Genomic DNA, 18,247 nt, shown 5'->3' on the forward strand with positions numbered 1-18,247 from the left:
AGGACAAGTGAGGCCTGAGCAAACTGAAGAATGAAAGGCATATACTATAGCACATGTTATCCTGTGTTCTCTCGCCCCTCCCAAGTGCCCCCGAAGCTCTGGTACCCAGCAACCTGACAACTTCTCACCTTAAGTACCTTAAGTCACTTCTTCCCTGGGTGAAAGCCTTCTCAAACTTTTCAAGAGTTTGGATTTCTGTATTCAGTGTTTGCGTATGTGTAGATTGAGGTAGGAAAAGTAAACTAACCATCCCCATGGATAGTCCTCAATCATGGGGAAGACATCACTGAAAAATGATTCAATCTGCCTTAATTGAGTGAGGATGATGATGTCTATTATACCTTGGCTCTTCCTTCGGTAGTCCCCTCTGAATCTCACTGCAGTAGTCTAAAATATCAGGTTATTCATGAATACATCCTTTTCTGTTTCACTCCCTTTCCCATCACCTTTCCGTGGTGCTTAGGTGCTTTCCCAAGTCCTTCCATGAGGATGTGATTTTTGAGGTATCCATCACAAGGCAGTGAAGTGATTAATATTTCTTATATATATTAAAAATGCCTACATGATTACTGGGAAAGGTCCACATGTGACTGCCGGTATAAACACTTCTTGGATTTTCACTTAAGAGACGTTACAGGGAGATAGTTATTTACTGTGGTAAGAGCTCTGTTCCTTAGCCCTTTAAGGTTAGAAAATTCATCTTTCAATGTATTGTAAAGTACATCCAAGGCATTATATTTCTGCATTACCTTCAAATTTGACTATAGATAGCAATACTATCAATTTCTGTGTTCTCACCTCAGACCTTGCAATTTATCTAAATGACCTAATTTTGGATATCTTCAGTGAAAACAGCTACTTTCTGCTGTATGTTGGAGGGGATGTAGGAAAAAAGGAACACTTCTCCACTGTTGTAGGGAGTGTAGACTGGTACAATCATTGTGGAAATTTCTCAAAAAACTAAAATTAGAGGTCCCATCTGACCCAGATATTCCCTTTATAGGTATATTCCCAAAAACATTCAAAGCATCACACCACAGTGATATATGCTTACCCTTGTTTATAACAGCACCCATGCTGATAGCAGTTTGTTATGGCTAAATCTTGCAAACAGCACAAATTTTCGATAGCCATAATTGTCAAGACATTAGATCAGCTTCTAGCTGATTCTTTCATTGAAATAATTCTTTATTTTCTGTATATGGAAGAGCCAATACAATGTGTTTACCACTTTTTGTAATAACAAAAATGTACTTTAAAACTATCTTTTATGCATAGATTACACAAATTTATGATATATAAATAAAAATTTAGAGCTTTTCTTCCTACATTGAGATATGGACAACTAGAAGGTGCTGTTGTTTTGATCTCACCATAGAAATTTCCTTGAGAAGGTGGACCATGCACTAAAATGTATAAGAAAGCTAGTACATGACCAAGGGTAGCTTGATTAGGTGTTACTTTCTTACGTTTCTATTAGTAATACATATTTCTGAAAAATTAATAATGGTGAACAAAAAAATGAAAGGACACAATGTGGTAAAATACTTCTGTAATAGATTTCTCAGGAGAGTACCCAAACAGGAGTTTCCATTATTATGCAGCTAAAAATATATATTAAAAGATTTAACAGATTTTAATGAGAACTTACTATGAAGAAAGTGAGAGAATTCAGATTAAACAATGGGAGGTAAAACACCATTATTCATAAATAATCTCTCAGATGTGTGTATATTAAAACACCTTAAAAATGAAATCCATTTTCTTACTGCAATTGATATAATTCAGTTTTTTTTTTTAATTTCTTATGTTGTTCAAAGGATAACTTTTTTCTGAATTGATGCAAAGATATATAATGAAACAAACAGCAGGTATGACACACCCTAGTGGTTGGTATGTGCCTAATAATAAATTCCATTTTCTCCTTTGAAGAAAAACTCAGTATCTTTTTTTTTAAAAGCAGTGGGCCCCTCCTTAGTCCTAGCAGTTAAATCTTAGCCTTAATCATGACCATCCCATTTCCCTAACTAGTGCTTGAGCTATGAGTTCAAAAGTGATTTCAATACAGTATATTAAACAACAAGATTTTAGGAAAACTTTGAGAGATTTTGTTATGTTTATCAGAATGAGGCATGGAGGTATTATGTGCTTCTGCATTGAGGTTCTTACATTCCTGTACTCGCTATTTTTTTTTTCCATTTGGTACAGGGAACAAATTGGGGACCTTGCACTTGAGAGGCAGGCGGCAGCACCACTGAGCTAAATCCCCAGCCCCTTAACGCTATCTTTTGTATGGTGAACAGCCTCTAAAGACAGAGATAGTTTTTGAGGAAGGGGGAGGTCTATTTTCTGTTCAGAATAACATGTATCAAAGATAAAGCTATGTTTGGAGCAAGGGATGGGTTTCCTTATTCTTCTGAATAATGAGTGTCTTGCCCAGTTCAAGAATCAAGTGGATTGGCCTAAATTCAATTATAAAAGATTTACAACAGCTGAATATCAGGATTCCTCTCCTATAAAACAGTCCACCAATCATGCAGCCATCACATAGTCATGATTCTTTGAGCTTACTGTGACTGAGGGAAACAGTTTTAAAATGATGATCCGGTGACCATTACTCTTGTTATGTGTGATAAAATGTCCATCTCTGGCTCACTCAGGGGTTTCATCTATTCTGTCAGCATCTGTGGAACTGTGGCAGGCTAATGTGCTAGCTTGCAAACAGTGTCAAATCTCTGACCCTTTATACTCCCTGTCACTCTTTCTCCCACCTTAAGCCCCTGGACAGTGTCCAGCGAGAGTATGAAAGCAGAGCTGTGGCGGTCATCTTATGATCAGGAGGGTACGAGTCTGAGCACAAATAGCTCTGTGCATGACAGAACAAAACATATGGAGACAAACAGAAGCACAGACAATAACATTAAATTCATAGTGATGCCTTTGGAAATTATTCTTCTAGATTTATTTTAGTTGAGATGATATATTTTCTCTTATTTAAAATCATTTGAATCAGGTACAAGATCCCAATAATGAATGTAACTTTACTGTATACCTAAATTGTACCAATAAACTTAATTAAAAAATATCATTTGAATCAGGTTTTTGCTAACTGGCAAAAACGTTTCATCTAAATTAACAAGAAACACCAATAACTTCAAAATTTATTTTTGCTACAAAATACAAAATCATCTAACATTTATTCGGGTTAACACAAAGGTAGTAATAAACATTTTAGGTTTGTTTTAAGGCTTAACACTTAGACAAATCACTCCGTATAACTGTTTTTAACTACAAAAGAATGGAGAGGTTAAGAGAACTGAGGTAATTCAGCTAATAAGTGACAAAGCAAGGATTCAAATTCATGTTTACCTAGCAATAAAATCTGTGGTCCTGACCCTGATGTAGTATCTAGGGAGTAAGGATATCCACCACTTTCTGTGGCTTCTTTTTGGTCCTGACTCAGTGGTAATCACTTTATGAGTTCTTCTAGCATAAACTATGGGATGAATTTGGACCACTTGTGTAAGTCTCTATGCAAATGAAAGCCAAGAAACATCCATTTTGAAAACTATCTCTTTAATGAGTCCCCAACCAGTAAATTAAAATTTGAAGTCAACTTTCGTTTTTAAATCAGTACTAAAAATTAGATGCTTACCAGCCATTGGTAAATGTTAATGTAAACCATTTCTTATAGATTAATTTCATCAGCATGTTATCCTTTAATTAGAAAGAATGTTTTGTCATACTGATAACCACAAAAGATAAACTTACCTGCAATTGGTCCTTTACTTAGTAGTCATTTATTTTGTGAAAGCTGCTGCAATCACCTCTCAAATCAAAAACCAGACTTAGAAAAAACTCCTAGGCCTGCTAAAGTACAGGCTTTATGCTCTCAGGGCCTGAGTATGATTCACTCAATGGGGGATCACTATGACCTCAGCTGTGTCTAGCCTCACCACAGGATTCAACTACTCTCATAGCTAAATTCATGACGGAAATCCAAGGAATTTAGAAATGTACCTTCATTTTGATTTATAACATTTCCTGGGTGTACTACAACAGAGATTCTGGGTGGGGAAAAAAAAAACAAGCAAGCAAGCAAAAGTGCATAAAATGTAACTATGTTTTAATATCCAACTTGTTCATTAAATTTCAATTATTTATACTTGGCTACTTAGTACAACCCTTGGAAGATGTTATAATTTATGAATATAACAGACGGATAACCTATCTTGTTTTCTGGGGTAGTTAAAAGGGGTAGATATACAATCATTAAGGATGGTGAGGTATTAAAAACCATTTGAAATGAAAAAAAAAAGAAAACCTAAAGTATCCTAAAGTTTTCTTTCTTTGTGTGCAGTGCTGAGTGACCTTAGAAAATAACCTATTTCTCAACTGTAATATAATTTTAATGTAAAAGTTATTTGTTATCACTCACTACCATGGCACAGAAGTGAAACATAATCGAAATACATTATCCACTGTAATATAGGTTTGATGTATATTTTCCTAGTGCAGTTATTTTCCATAGAACTTAGGCCTAATTATGTAACACTTTCAAAGTCAATAAATTACCAGAAGGGAGCAAGAGGCTTGTTGGTTGGTGAAATTTCTCCGTGAAATGAAAATTGTCTCATCTAGAAAAAGTTGCAGCAAGGTATCATTTAATAATAGCATGTAATATTTTAAAATTACTGTTTAGAAATGTATTGCTTGATATTAAAATGACTTTATATAAATGCTGTGTCCTCGATTTAAAAGGACACTGGTAAACCCCCTAGGAGTGAACAGGCCTTTTCTCAACCTAATTAAATTAAGTGCAGTGTACAGTGCCTCTCTGCAAAGATTAACAGAACGCATTCCTTGTCAGTTTAAGTATTGCCTGTGGCGGTATTTTTTTTCCTAATTTAATTAAAAGCTGTTCTTTTATGAAGAACAAGCTTACAGCATAATTCCTCTTACGTTTACATTTCTAAATCCTGTTTGGAAGAAGGTAGAGATAAATGAGATAGAAGAAAAAAGAAAAAGAAAGGAGAGGGGATAAAGTTTTTGGTGTAGAAGAGTAATTTAAGTATACTTCCTTGTTACTGGAAAAGTGCATTTGAGAAATGAAGATGAATGAATATGAACCAGTTGTCAGGGAAAGAATCAGTTTCTGATATAATGTGTTAGGATACATCTCTGTCTTATACACAGTTTTCATCCTTGATAAACATATTGGACATTTATCTGATAAGTACTTGCATCGCAAATCCTCACATATTCAAACACTTGTGCTATTAGGTTGTTGAAAGTGTGTGATTTTGAAGTAGGGTTTTCGTGTGGTCACATATACAAAGTTGAGTGTGAGTCAACAATGCCATATTGGAAAGCTGTTTGATGCCTAGTAGAGGTATGAGGTCTATTCAGTTACATCCTGGAGATATATAAGGACCTTGAAAGGCAATTTAGTATCCTTGCAATCTCCTAAATGGTAATGGTTTCTTGGTCAAAATTAAGCAATATACAATACATTGAAATATTCATAGTTTTGCTATAAATTAAGAATATCCATTTGTATTATAAAGTATATATCATCTTGGTATTAGCAGCTAATGTATCAGTTATGTACTTTAAGGAAAGCAGAAAGAAGGGAACATAGAGAGTAAAGTAATTTCTGATGATAATTGTAAAGTAATAAAGTCAGAGAAAATTGGAATCAATCTGGAAGGAAGGAGAAAAATTAGGACAACTATTATAAGACACATGAGACAGTATGATATTGGAGGCGATGTGGTGTTGTTTGAAAATGAATTGAAATTTATATTAGAAATTTAAGACAACCACTGAAATAAGTTTTTAAAGGAAGTGTAATTTATAACTTGAGAGGGGAGAAAAATAAAATAATATGAAATGTAGGAAAAGAGGAATAGAAATCAAAATCAAAGAGCAAAGGTAAAGAACAGTTTTTATTCTTTTTAGACCTTCAACCGATTGTGTGAGACCCATCCACATCATGGAAGGCACTCTGTTTTACACAAAAGCCATCAATTTAAATATTAATCTCCTTCAAATTGATGTCACAGATAAATGTCTTACCAAATATTTGGTCACAATGGATCAGTCAAATTGAAACTTAAAACTAACCACTTCAACCTCTTGTAGGACTAACAACAACAGAGGGGGGTGTGGTACAGAGAGAGACACACAGAACATATCATTAAAAGAAATAAAAGGATTTATCAATGCTGTATATTCACGGACATCAAAATGATCACAAAGGAATATTCGAGAGATGCAGATGCAAACAACACTGAAATTCCACCTCACCCACAAAGAATGGCTGCTATCAAGAAATCACACAATAACAAATGTTGGCGGGGTTGTGGGGAGAAAGGAACCCTTCTCTATTGTTGGTGGGAGTGCAGACTGGTGCAACCACTATGGAAACCAATATGGAGATACCTCAAAGAGCTTGGACTGGAGGTTCCATTTGACCAAGTTATCCCTCTGCTGGGTACTTTTCCAAAATAATTAAAAGGATCATTCCACAGTGATATATGCACACCCATGTTTATAGTGGCACAGTTTGTAATAGCTAAAACTTGGAAACAGCCCATTTGTCCATCAGTTGGATATTGGATAAGGAAGATGTGGTTTTTCTATAAAATGAAATACTACTCAGCTATAAAGAATGAGAAATTAGACTCATTCATAGGAAAATGGATACATATTGAGGATATACTCCTAAGTGAAATAAATAAGTCACACATGTGTAAATACCAAATAATTTCTATGGTGTGAGTAAACTATAATAGTACATAAGATAATAATGAGATAACTGACATTGTGAAATGGGATGAAAAGGGCTAAATGTGTAGGGAAAGGGGGAAGGTTAGGGGAAAGGTAATAAGGAAAAAAAATGAGAAAATGGAAATAAAGTGTTTGTAGATGGGGAGGGGAGGAGGGGGTGAAGGGAGGGCAGGGAGAAGGGGAAGAAATGAGAACCAAGGCCACCTGTCATGTAAAGGTACAAGATCCCAATAATGAATATAACTGTACTGTATATTTAAAATGTACCAATAAACTCAATAAAAGAAAAATAAAGGAATAGCTTTATGGCAAACAACTTTACAAATCCCACTATTTGAAATCATGGTGAAATAAACTAGTTTATGAAAGACAAATTGCCACAACCCATGAAGAAGAAAAAGAATACAGATATATCGCTGTTAAATAAATCAGTAATTAACAGCCTGGAAAAGAAAATACCAGGCCTGGGTGGTTTAACTAAAAAACTCTTCCAAATGCCTAGTAAGATAAAACAATAAAAATTCCTCACACTGGCTTTTTCAAAACAGAAAAAAGAGGAGCATTTACAAACCACTCTAGCAAGACAATAATACTCCATGATAAACGATTGAGATTTAGATCACAAGGAAGAAAATCTGAAGACTAATATCTTTCATGAACCTAGGATGTGTGTTAGCCTTCTTTACTAAGACATTCTATTCAACATCCACATTTTAGGGAGGAAAGTTTTAATGTGGCTCATGGAGCTTTAGTATGTGGCCAATTGGCTCAAGGCACAAACACCATAGTGGAAGAGAATGGCAGAGTAGAGTTGCTTATCACATGGTCTTTTGCAGCTGCACAGGGAAGCAGTGTCAGAGAGATACGATGGAAAAAACCCCACATACAGCAAGGTCATGTCTCCATGACCCACTGAAACACATTTGTGAGTGCGCTCTACTAATCTGCTAGGCATTTCTTAATCTAATGTAGTTGGTATAATAGGATTAAAAGTCACAATCTACCTCTTGTCAAATTTACATCCAAGTATATCTCCTTAAAACATACTGAATCTCCAAATAAACACAATGCCAAACTCATAATTCCATCTAACAGAATACAACTATACTGAGTAAAGCCTAAAAGACTCTTCTCAAGAGTTCCAGCATTTTTCTAAAGTCTAAGTCCAAGTGTTTTATGAGACTCAAGGCAAATCCTTACCTGTGAAACCCTGTAAACACCAAAAGCAAATTAAATAACCCTAAAGTACAATACACAGGGTAAACATTCCCATTCTAAAAGAGAGAAAGGGGAGAGATACAAAAAGTTGACCAAAGCAGGACTGAAAACCAGCAAGACAAACATTGTCTCATAGCTCCACATTTAGCATTCATGCACACAGTGGTAAAATGTCAGTTCCAGAGCGCTTGTGAAACCCCAGTCCTATGGCCCTGCTGGTTGGAGCCTATACTGCTTCCATCTTAGGGTGTCTACATTCAAGGCATGCAGCTTTCCTTAATATTCATTTCACATTCCTGACATTTCCCACTTCCTGGTGTTTCTGCTGCACACTTGGCCCCATTCCCACAGCTTCCCACACTACCTTCTCAGGGCTCCTTGGCCAGCCCTGCAGAGGTTTTTCTAAAGTCTACAACTCTTGCACTCTGTATGCCAGTAAAACTAACATCAGATGGATGGTCCCGAGACACACTGTCAGTGGAAGGAGGAGCCAGAACCCCTGGGACTGTGGCTCCAGTGACCTCTGAGCGCTTGAATGGCTGAGAACAATGAAGTGATTCCTGGGGGAACTGAGTTTTTAGGATATGGGTCTCCACTTGTACCCATATGTGGCCTGTTAGGAACTGAGCCACACAGCAGGACATGAGTGGCCGGAAGGTGAGCGAAACTTCATCATATTTACAGCCACTCCCTATGGCTCAGTTTACCTCCTGCGCTCCACCTCCTTTGAAATTAATAGATGTGTTACCTTCTCATAGGAGTCTAACCCTACTGTGAGCCTTGAACATATAATATTGTCAAACAATAAGTGCTAAATGGAAACATCAAAAAGGAAGGAAGGAAGGAAGGAAGGCAAGCAGGCAGGAAGAGTGAATGGAAGGAAGGAGAAACAAAAAGAAGAAAAAGAAAAAACTGAATAAATTACAGTGGGTGATGTCAAAAGGCCCATTGAGAAAGCTTCCAGTGACCAAATTTGGAGCAATTTAGGCAACAAAATCAATAGTTGTATTTTTTTATGTATCAAAGTAAGTAAAAACATAAGTTTCTGTGAGCCTATGCTCACATTAAGGGTTAAATAATTAAATGAATAGAAAGAATTCTTATGTATTCCCCATGCATTCCAAATTCAAGAAGTTCAAATAAAAAGAATAATTAGGTTGGCATTCCTCCTTCAAGAAAGTGGAATATAATCCTTCACCTTGAGGTACTGGTTATATACAGTGACTTCTTTTCAAAGAAAGTGGTATGGAAAAGGGAAAAAGTACCTTAACCATGGAGAAACTTAAAAAGTGGCCAAACTTAGTGCTTGCAGTCCTAACGCAGTGGTAATATGTACTCTCGATACAATGTGAGGATGTAAGGAAAATTGTACTTTACTTTTGAGGTATTTCACGAAAATGTTGAAACACATCATAGAAATTCAAATTTTGAGAGACATTCTATATATCCCATGACCCAAACACTTTATAACTGTCCCAGAAGAAAGAGTCTAAGAGGGCCTCTCGCTACTTAGTATAATGCAAGATACTAGCTGGAATCCTTCCTTGGCTGGAAAATAAGTAAGCACTAACGAAATTTTTAAAACACTATGAATTCTAATTAAAATGATCAGCCATATTGGTTCATTAATTGTAACAAAGCATCACACTCGTGTATGACATTAATACAAGTGGAAACCGGGCAAAAGGTGTATGGAATACTTTTGTACTAACTTCACAGTGTTTTGGCAAACATGAAACTGTTACAAAATAAAAATTTATTTTAAAAAGCAAAGCTAAAAAAGTAGAAAAGCAATGTTGTTTAAAGATTCAAAGAGAATTTGTGGCAGGTACATGCTCAGTAATACACGCGGCTAATATTTTCTAGCCCTTAGTGGTAAAAAAAAAAAAAAAACAAAAAACAAAAAACAAAAAAACAACTACTTGTGGAGAAGATGGTAAAGGTGTACAGAAAAGGCGAGACAATATTTTAACAACTCGCTTTTCCTAATCCCATTCTTCTGATCCAGCTTCTGGCTCCGCAGCATGAATAAGTAACAGATGTGAGGCTTGGACGTCTTCCAAATTCACGGAGCACGTGGTTGTTCACACACATTTCACAGAGTAGTTTCTCCTGCCTCCCGACAGTTCCACCAGGAGCAGCCCTCAAATGCGGGACATTTTCAGTACCCGTCGAAAGGGGGCAGTATAGACAAATGAAAGTGAGTTCAAGGTTCACACCTTCGTAGGGGATCCCCTCCCTTTTGGAGCCTAGAAAGCACAGAAGGGTCCTCCTTTTTTCTTTCATGGATTACTAGTGTGAATCATCGGCCTGTCCTATGTGTTTCGAACTTTACAGGTCTCTGGAAATTAGTCCATTAAGGGAGTCAGAGGTACAGATGGGTATACTTTTTCTTTTTATTCATTGTTTATTGGTACATTTTAGGTATACAGTACAGTGACATTCATCATTAGGAATTTGCACCTTTACATGATACAGCTTAGTTATTTTTTTAACGTAATATTTAAATGTATGGTTTTACATCGAGCCCCATGAAGCTCAAGCTAAACTGGCATAAATACCACCTGTGAATGCCAATCTTCTTTGCCTTGTGCTTCATCACCCAAGCCCTTGACCTGCAGCGAAAAAGGCAAAAGGTCTGTGTGAAGTGGCAGCAGGGCACGGCCCACTCATGACACCAGCAAGGCACTGAAGCTGAAGAACGGCGGGTCTTGTAAAAATTATCCGGCAGCAATGACGCCCGTGCTCAGAGGGGTGCACGCGCCCCATTGGCGGGGCAGCTTCTGGAGAATTCCTACAGATTCCGCTCTGAGGAGCTCCTGTGGAGGCGTTTCATTCTCTTCGCCAGTGATTCCTGCTTACGGACGGAGCAGGATGCGAGTCCTTGTGAAAGCGACTGACAGTTTCTTCATCTTCCCTCCGGCCGCCTTGTTTCCGGCTCCGATGGTGCCCTCCGTGTCATGCTTGCCTCCGGCATCCTTTCTGAGCTTTCTTCTTTTCGCCACGTTCCCTTAACTCCATTCGGGCAAATCTCTGAGCTTCAGTCGCACGTTCTGACAGCATCATAACCTCGTCATCCTGCCTTGGGAAGACAGGCAGTTTCTTCCCAATTAAGTAAGTGCTCTATGTGCTGGAAGGGCTCCTCATCGTACTGCGAGACAAAAGTAATGGCCTTTCCAGAGTGACCGGCTCTACCTGTGCGACCTGCTCGGTGAAGGTAATCTTTGGAATGAGTCGGAATGTCCAAGGTGACAACTACATCCACATGAGGATGCCCAGACCTCTGCTTGCGATGTCGGTGGCCAGAAGGACGGAACACGAGCCTTGGCCTTCCTTAGATTTATTAAGGGATCCGAGGCTCTTGCTCTGACTCATCTGTCTGTGGAGGGGGATGGCCACGAATCCGAGATTTTGGAGTAGCAGGGCTCTGAGTGTTCTTACAGGAGCTACAGAATATCGTAAAGGAGTTGCCAGCCGACTCATTCAGAATGTAAGCCAGGTAAGTATCCTTGAAATTAGAGGGAATAAAAGGATACTATTGTAATTTCTCTATTGTCTGGTATTTGGAAGAAACAGCACATTGCAAAGGATTTTTCAGAGCTGCTCGCTGAAGTTTTTTGCGCCTTCTTGGTCTTGGTAGCAGAGAAGAGAAATGTCTTCCTGTCTCGGCAGATCACTTTCAAGATCTTGTCCACCACTGTCTCAAAAACCACGTTCAGTATCCTGTCTGCCTCATCTTTGCGAGCTCATAAGTTGAAGCCTTTTGTATTTTCCAAGTGGTCAATCAATCGGTCAGGAGTTGCTATTATTACGCGTGGTTTTTTTGCCAAAGCCAAAGACTGGGACGTTGAATCAATTCCACCTGCAATCACAGCACAGTGCACTCCATTTGAAGACCCCAGGGCTTCCAACTGCTCTGAGATATGAAAGGCCAGCTCCTGGGTGGGGGAGAGAATCAGGGCAAAGAAGCGCTGCGGCATCTCCAGCAGTGCATTCAGAATGGGCAAAGCAAAGGCCTGTTCTTCCAGAACCGGTTTCTGCCAGCCCAATGATATCAGGACCTTGTAAGGCCATGGGAATAGCTTCAATCTGGATCTTGGTGGGCTTTGCCATCCCAACTGGTCACAAGCTTCACACAATACATCTGTCACACTCTGGACCTAAACGTTTTGTTTTCCTCCTCGAAACATCACGGGCTGGGGCTCTTCAGGAAGAGCTCTTGGTTCTTATTTTTTCCCCATTCCCCTGCCCTCCCTTCAACCCCTCCACCCGTCCCTATTTACAAAGACTTAATTTCCATTTCTTCCTTTTCTCATATTTTTTCCTTTGAATAAAAAGTTTCTTTTTCTGAAATAAGAAAATAATATCCATGAAACAGTTGTCTGTTTTGTTTTTTCTAAGGATGTTATACTGAATCTCTGTCCAACCTTCCAGTTTCATGATGATAGCATGTTATACTGCTTTGGTTCGGTTGTTGCCTGCCATAATTTAAGAAGATTAATAAAGTGTAATTTTATAGCAATAAAACCCACCTTGTGGAAGGTCAATTCACTGCTTGACTCTTTTTTCTCAACAAAATATCCTTCCAGAGACTGTAACTGTTGAAGAAGATGGACATAGTAGTCAGAGAAAAACCACATTCTTTTAGTTATGGGTATGGTCATCTATGTGCAATTTTAATAGTTCTGTTGAAATGGCTACTGATAGCACATTGATCCCTAGGATTCATGTGCTATGAGTTCTTCATCCTATCTTGAGGACAAAAAATACCCAGCTATGAAATGTGGTGTTCTCTGAACAGTTTGTGAGACTCCAAAAATATACTACAATATCTCCTCTACCATAAGAAATTTTATCTAAGTTGTGAAACTAATTGAAGTATTTTTCTTATCATTGGAGCCATCTCCAAAAGAGTTTTAAATATCACCATTAGAATTAACACTAATGAGCTTGCTGCCTCTAGAGACTATAACTCTGGCAAAATGGTAATTTTCAACAAGAGTACTAGAATTTATTAAGCATTCTCTGTGTGACTGGTACTTCATGTTATTTCACTTAATTTTTACAAAATCTTTATGGGATCGTTTTAGTTACCATTTACAAATGAGAGCACTAAAGTCAAGACTGATTACTATCTTCTCAAGATCACTCAGCTGTGAGGTTATGGTTCCATGTTGAACCTGAGTCCACATTCAGAAATCAACTGCAAATATCTATGTAATGTTTATATAAATATAAGACATTTATGCCCTCACATCCCTTGAAGAATCCATCATAAATTAAGAATACTGTAAGGAGAAAATGAACTAACTGCATCTAACGTACTGAACTCCGTAGTTAAAACAATGCAGCGCACCGCAGATCCCCTGTTGTTTAGTCTGTGATCATGTGGCTGACTGGAAGGTGATTGCTGTCATTGCCAATATCTCCAGAGAGCGTCACACTGTACGTCTGCTTATCTTTAGGCCAGGAAAAAATTAAATGCAAAATTTGAAGTCTGAGATTGAAAATGTATTGCTTTCGTACCACATAGAGAAAAAAATAATAAATTGAACTACTGTAATTTAGAGACCGTCTCCATCTACACCTGATTGAAGAGGCAAGTCTAAATTTCAAACTTAGTTCACATGAGAAGTGTTTCTGGTCAGCTTTGACTGAGTGGAATAAAAGCAGAATTTCTGAACCTCTGAGTGCAAAGCAGCCTGACTGACATACAATTTGAAAAATAAAATTTTATCTTACAGCACTATCAGTACTATTTATATTATGTATATTATTTATCTTGCAGCAGTATCAGTACTATGTATATTATATGATATTTCTAACATCTAAAACTAAACAGTTTTATATTACTATTACATTTTTGTTATCTACCTGAGATTTAAAAAAAAGATTTTCATTAATGGGGTTGTTAATGCTCAACTAACAGAGACCATTGTATTAAAACTGGCTGCCAGTTAAATATTTTAAGACATTTATCTCAAACAGTCTGTATCACAATTTAGAGATGATCTTTTCAAAGAAGAAAATGAGAACATATACCTATTTTGTTTTCACTTTTGCCATAGGAGTTTGCCTTGTTGAAACTAGGAAACTAGATTGGGTACCCAGACTACAGACACTTAATGAATCATATTTTCAGTGTCTGGTTGTGTGTGTATTGTTTTGTCTTTTGTCAAAGATGTAATCTATATGTGTATACACATGTGTGTATTTGTGTGTGTGTGTGTATATATATATATGTATGTATATGTGTGTGTATGTATATATTAGATGATTGAAAGTGTTATAAGATCGCCAAGTTGCGAACCTCTTGTAGAAACCCTGTGTGATTTCTGTCTCTTCCCACCTCCTCCATCTTCTGAAGTAGGCAGATAAATGCAAAATGACATTCTAAATTTTAAAGGAAATCTTTTATCCTAAGGATTATTTTTTGATGCATGAAACTGAAAAATTCTCATTTTTAGAGAATGAATAAATGAGAAAAGATCTAGGTTACTGGAAAGAAGTACAAATGCATTGTACTTATACATGTAACTTGTGTTAAGACTACAAAAATGAATAATATATGGCTTTCCCTTCTTGAATTTTATGTTTTGTGGTACTACAAGTTAAAGCATATTTTAAAGTTTTGAGCCTCAATGCAGTTCTGCATGCTAAAAACCCTTTTGCTCTAAAATATATCTACTGTTATTGTTTGCAATCAAATACAATAGTTACTTGTTTATCAGTAACTTACCGTAGTCTACAGAGTTTAAGGGGAGAGGAACCATTCTTTGCTGCATCTGTCACCAGCCAGCAGAAGACCCTGGTCAGGCATCTGACTTCCCTGAGTATCAGCTAAATGCCTCAGTTGAGTCTGTCATGTTAAATTGAGGATTTGTTTCTAATGACATTGAGATTGCCTCTGTATGTAAACCACGTTTGCCTTCAAGCCTGCACTGCACATGGCCTCTTGGCAAGATCCTTCATACATAAAGAAAATATCTGTGCATTTTGATTCAGTTAACTCTGGTGGCTATAAGAAGCCATCTGTCTTCTAAAGCTTGCAGTTCATTGGATCCCATGTAAAAGAATGAGATTGGTTTGAAAAGCTGAGGACCTGAGGTACAGAATGAGTAGTGCCATTACTACTGAGATCAATGGCTTCGTATATATTTCCTCAGTGGGTGTCGTACAATCTACTTAAATAATAATAATAGTTTTTAATAATTTCAAATCCATCTTTCTAATTTATAGAGCCCTAAAATATTTAATTTATTTTTTTCACATTGAGTTTATTAGTACTTTTTAGGTATACAGTACAGTTACATTCATCACTGAGATCTTGTACCGTTACATGATAGCCCTAAAATATTTTAAAAGGCTTCTTACAAAGACATTCTGTCTTTCATAGATTTTCATAATCACTGTATGTTTGTGTGATTTAAAAAACCAATGCTGTATTGGAAACAACCATTGGTTCTGAGTATTTCATACAATGTTCAATATGTGTTAGTCTGTATGTGTTTCCTCTTCCTCCTTTATCTCAAATGTGCTACCTTTTAAAGATGTGTGCAACACTACACTGCAAAGTTATGTTGATAACTAATTATGTAACTGGAAAAGGTGTTTGAAACAGACTTCAATTTCTTTTTTTTTCCACTGAGTTTATTGGTACTTTTTAAGTATACAATACAGGTACATTTATCATTGGAATCTTGTACCTTTACATCACAGATCCTGGTTCTCATTTTTCCCCATACCCAGCCCTCCTTTCATTCCTTCCCCTCCCCTATTTATAAAGATTTTGTTTACATTCTTCCTTTCTCATATATTTTTTCTCTTATTTTTCCCCCTACCCTTCCAACTTCCCCTACAACTTTAGCCCTTTTCTTCCTATTTCACATGGTCAGTTATACAATTTGGATCTTATTTAAACTTTTAGTTTTTCACATCAGAGAAACTATGCAGTATTTACACATGTATCTTATTTATTTCAATGAAAAGTATGGCCTTAATAGGCATCCATTTTCTTAAGAATGACTCTAGTTTCTCATTCTTTATGGCTGAGTAGTACTCCATTTTATAGAAAAACCACATCTTCTTTATCCAGTCTCCAACTGATGGGCAATTGGGCTGTTTTCAAGTTTTACCTGTTACAAACTGTGTCACTATAAACATTGGTGTGCATATATCACTGTGGTATGATTCTTTTAATTCTTTTGGAAAGATACCCAGCAGAGGCATAGCTTGGTCAAATGGAACCTCTAGTCCCAGCTCTTTGAGGTATCTCCATATTGATTTCCATAGTGGTTTCTCTAGTCTGCACTCCCACGAACAATGTAGAAGGGTTGCTTTCTCCCCACAATCCCATCAACATTTATTATTGGTTGATTTCTTGATAGCAGCCATTCTTTGTGGGGTGAGATGGAATTTCAGTGTTGTTTTCATCTGCGTCTCTCAAAAGCTTGGTGATGTGGAACATTTTTTCATATATTTACTTGCTGCTTTTACTTCTTTGTCTGAGAAATGTCAGTTCATTTCAGATGCCCATTTTTGAATTGGGTCTTTATATTTGGGGGGGCTGATTGTTTTGAGCTCTTCATATATTCTAGATAATAGTCCTTTGTCTGAGGAGCAGCTTGTAAAAATTTTTTCCACATTGTAGGTTGTCTCTTAGTTCTGTTGATGGTTTCTTTTGCAGTGCAGAAGCTTTTTAATAAGATGAGATCCCAGTTGTTGATTCTTTCTGCTAGTTGTTGTGCTGCTGAGGATTTGTTCATAAAGTCTTTTCCTATACCAATGCCTTCGACAGTTCTTCCTAACTTATCCTCCAGCCAGTTTAGAATTTCTGTTTTAATATTTAGATCTTTAATCCACTTGGATTTTAATTTAGTGCATGGCTAATGATAAGAATCTAGCTTTAATCTTTGGCAGGTTGAAATACAGTTTTTCCAACACAATATATTAAAGAGGCTATCTTTCCTCCAGTGCGGATTGTTGGCTCCTTTGTCAAAGATGAGGCAGCTGAGTACATCTGGAATTGTTTCTACATCTTTCAATCTATTCCACTGATCCTCATGTCTTTTTCTTTGCCAATACCATGATGTTCTTATCACAGTGGCTTTGTAGTATAGTTTCAAGCTGAGGACTGTGATACCCTCTGCCATATCTCTGTTGCCTAGAATTCCTTTTGCTAGTCTAGGTCTCTTCTGGTTCCAAGTGAATTTTTGGATCATTTTGTCTAGTTCTGTGAAATATAGTGTTGGAATTTCAATTGTCATTGCATTGAATCTGTATAGCAGTTTTGGTAGTATGGCCATTTTCACTATGTTGATTCTTCCTACCCAGGAGCACAGGACATCCTTCCATTTTCTTATATTTTCCTTGATCTCTTTTTTCAGAGTGTTATAGTTTTCAGTACAGAGGTCTTTTGCTTCTTTCTTTAGATTGATTCCTAGATACTTTATTCTTTTTGGATGCTATTGTGAAAGGAATTGTTTCCCTAATTTCTCTCTCAGAGAGTCTGTTATTTGTGTACAAGAAGGCTGTTCATTTTTGAGTGTTGACCTTGTATCCAGCTACTCTGCTAACTGTGTCACTTAAGTCTAGAAGCCTTTCGGCAGAAGTTTTTGGTCTTCTACATAGAGTATCATATCATCAGCAAATAGTGACAGTTTAACTTCTTTCTTTCCTATCTTTATTCATTTTATTTCTTTCTCATGACTAATTGCTGTGGCTAATGTTTCCAGCACTATACTGAACAGGAGTGGTGATAGTAGGCATCCTTGTCTTGTTCCTGATTTTAACATGGAGGTTTGCAGTTTTTACCATTTAATATGATGTTGGTTATTTGTTTTTCATAGATAGCTTTTATCAAGTTGAGATAAAGACCATCAATTCCAATTTTCTGCAGGTTTTTATCATGAATGGGTGTTGAATTTTGTCATATGCTTTTTCTGCATCTATTGAGAGGATCATATGGTTTTTGTCCTTGCCTCTGTTAATATAGTGTATTACATTTATTAATTTACATATGTTGAGCCATCCTTGCATCCCTGGGATAAATCCAACTTGGTCAGGGTGTATGATCTTCTTGATTACTCTCTGTATTTTGTTTGCCAATATCTTACTGAGGATTTTTGCATCTCTGTTCATTAAGGAGATTGGCCTGTAATTCTCCTTTTGGTTGGGTCTTTCCCTGGTTTTGGAATCAAAGTAATACTTGCTTCCAGAAATGAATTTGGAAATATTG

The 18,247-nt window shown here is 36.9% G+C and overlaps 1 pseudogene; it reads right to left on the bottom strand.

Annotated features, from left to right (window-relative positions):
* Window positions 1-10,868: 10,868 nt before the first annotated feature.
* On the bottom strand, window positions 10,869-14,783 carry LOC104856687 (annotated as a pseudogene).
* Window positions 14,784-18,247: the final 3,464 nt, after the last annotated feature.

Source organism: Fukomys damarensis, unplaced genomic scaffold, assembly GCF_012274545.1.
Source record: "Fukomys damarensis isolate Sample0158 unplaced genomic scaffold, DMR_v1.0_HiC HiC_scaffold_16, whole genome shotgun sequence".
Taxonomy (NCBI): Eukaryota; Metazoa; Chordata; class Mammalia; order Rodentia; family Bathyergidae; genus Fukomys; species Fukomys damarensis.